Here is a 2477-nt window from a genome sequence, read left to right on the forward strand (position 1 = left end):
CCCCTCCCTCCGCCACCCTCCACCCCCTCCTTGCCCCTCCCCTCTCCCCCCGCGCTGAAAAAAAATACTGAACTAAACTAACTCACTAGAACTGGAGCAAACTAAATGCTGAGAATTGCGATTTCTAAGACACTCCAAACTAAACTAGTTGCTCCAAAAAAATTGGAGCAACTCCACCCAAAACTTGGGCCCATATAAATAGCAGCCAATATTTATATAAATTAAATAGGTTGGATTCTTCGGGCTATATTTTTACCTTCTCCTTAATTTTAGCAAAACTTTAGACCTGAGTCTAAAGCAATGTGCCCAAATTTGTAACTACACATATTTATTTGCTACAATTAGCGGATGAAAGATAAATTGCCCCACAGCCAGCTGCGTCAGTAATTCTATTTTCGACGAATATGTAGAATGATGTGAAACTCAAAATTTTTAAGCCGAGTGACACAGTTGTCTTATTTTTCTTTTCTGTCAGCTATTTTGTTAAAAATGAGGGCATTTCTGTAACATATGTCTTGTCCTGATCAGCCTTCAGCGCACAGATATACAGGAGCCCAAGAGCCTTTCTCAACTGTTGTGTTCTCTACTCAGGAAGTCGCATTTTTCAGGGAAAATGATGCACTCTTCAAATGGTTGTCACGGCGACACATTACATCGTGGAACTGGTATTTTTCACCGTCCTGTTGGCCTTGACAATTGCACTTTTATGAAGGATGGATGCCACATGAATAGAGTGGATATTTGTTACCCTTGAAAGTCTTTCTGTATGCCAGGGTAAGATTTTTTTATGGCTTTTTTTTTCAAAAGTTCTGTACAAAGATTTGTTGGTGTGAGTTTGTTCTTGATCTTCAATTATTCAGTCATCGCATTTTTGTTCTCTGGAATTCTCTCCCCCAAACCCTTTTGACTTGTTACTTCTTCCCATTTTCAAAAGCCTCATTGACTTTACCTTTAGTTTCACTTTTTCACAAATTCCAGCATTTTTTTATTTGTTCCGGGCAAGGCCAGCAATTATTTATTTTTTTTTTTTTTTAATTCGTAGCCAATCGTTCCAATTCTTTGTCAAATCACAAACGCCAGAGGTCACCTTGCACATGCCAAGGATCACTCTGCGCCAATGCTCTTAGCCAAAAGGCCTAGAGCCACTGCACCGTTCCTGGAAGTACTGCAATACCAGGTTCGTGCCATGGAGGTGGATGGGTCAGGTCCCCCACACACCTCCGTGGAGGTGGATGGGTCAACCCTCCCCACCCACCTCCTGTTTCCAAAAATGCAAGCATATACCTTCCTGATCCAGGGAGAAACCACCCGGAGGTCATGGTGGCTGGTCAGAAACGGTACTACACTTGATCTTAGCCAAAAGGCCGAGAAGCAATTATTGCCCATCCCTAATTGCCCTTGAGAAGGTGGTGGTGAGCCGTCTTCTTGAACCGCTGCAGTCCGTGTGGTGAAGGTACTCCCACAGTGCTGTTAGGGAGGGAGTTCCAGGATTTTTACGCAGCGACGATGAAGGAACGGCGATATACTTCCAAGTCAGGATGGGGAGTAAATTGCAAGGGCACTTGTAGGTGATGGTGCTCACATGCGCCTGCTGCCCTTGTTCTCTAGGTGGTAGAGGTCGCAGGTTTGGAAGGTGCTGCCGAAGAAGCCTTGATGAATTGCTGCAGTGCATCTTGTAGATAGTACACACTGCAGTCACGGTGCGCCGGTGGTGGAGGGAGTGAATGTTTAAAGGTGGTGGATGGGGTTCCAATCAAACATAGAAACATAGATAATAGGTGCAGGAGTAGGCTATTCGGCCTTTCGAGCCTGCACCACCATTCAATAAGATCATGGCTGATCATTCCCTCAGTACCCCTTTCCTGCTTTCTCTCCATACTGTAGTGTCTCTGCACCTTGTTACAAACTCACACGAGGCATGTATATATCAGACACGGTCACTCTGTGACCTTCACTTTATTCCTAGGACCAAGGAGTGCTGACCCTGGGAGGGACCTCACCTTTTATACCTGGAAACCCAAGTGAGGAGTGTCCCCCGCTAGCTCACCCCCTGTGGTCAGGGTGTGCATTTCAAGGGTACAGATACAGTGTGCATGAGTTACAGTTACATAACTATTGTCATTGCAAGATGGTGAAATACAAGACATCACCTCCCCCCTCGAGTCTTTTAGTTTCAGAGATTAAGTCTGTCGGGTGGTCGGCGCTCTCTCGTGGAGCGCCGCAGTTGTGGCTCTGGTGGCTGAGCCTCAGCACGCGTCTCTGTCACTTGAGGTGATTCCGGCCTGTCCAGGCTGGCCGCAGGGACTGTGCATGCTGAGGGCTGTCTTTGTTGCTCGTACGCTGGCAGTGGTGTGGGTGCTATCTCATCATGCTCTTCTTCCGGTTCCTCCGTGTCTATGCTGAACCTTGTCTTTACTTGGTTCAAGTGTTTGCGGCACATCTGCCCATTGTTTAGTCTGACCACCATGACCCTGTTT

The 2477-nt window shown here is 46.3% G+C and overlaps 1 pseudogene; it reads right to left on the reverse strand.

Annotated features, from left to right (window-relative positions):
• Nucleotides 1–1140: 1140 nt before the first annotated feature.
• On the reverse strand, nt 1141–1376 carry LOC139276655 (U2 spliceosomal RNA; annotated as a pseudogene).
• Between the last annotated feature and the right edge of the window lie 1101 nt (nt 1377–2477).

Source organism: Pristiophorus japonicus, chromosome 11 (assembly GCF_044704955.1).
Source record: "Pristiophorus japonicus isolate sPriJap1 chromosome 11, sPriJap1.hap1, whole genome shotgun sequence".
Lineage (NCBI taxonomy): Eukaryota > Metazoa > Chordata > Chondrichthyes > Pristiophoridae > Pristiophorus > Pristiophorus japonicus.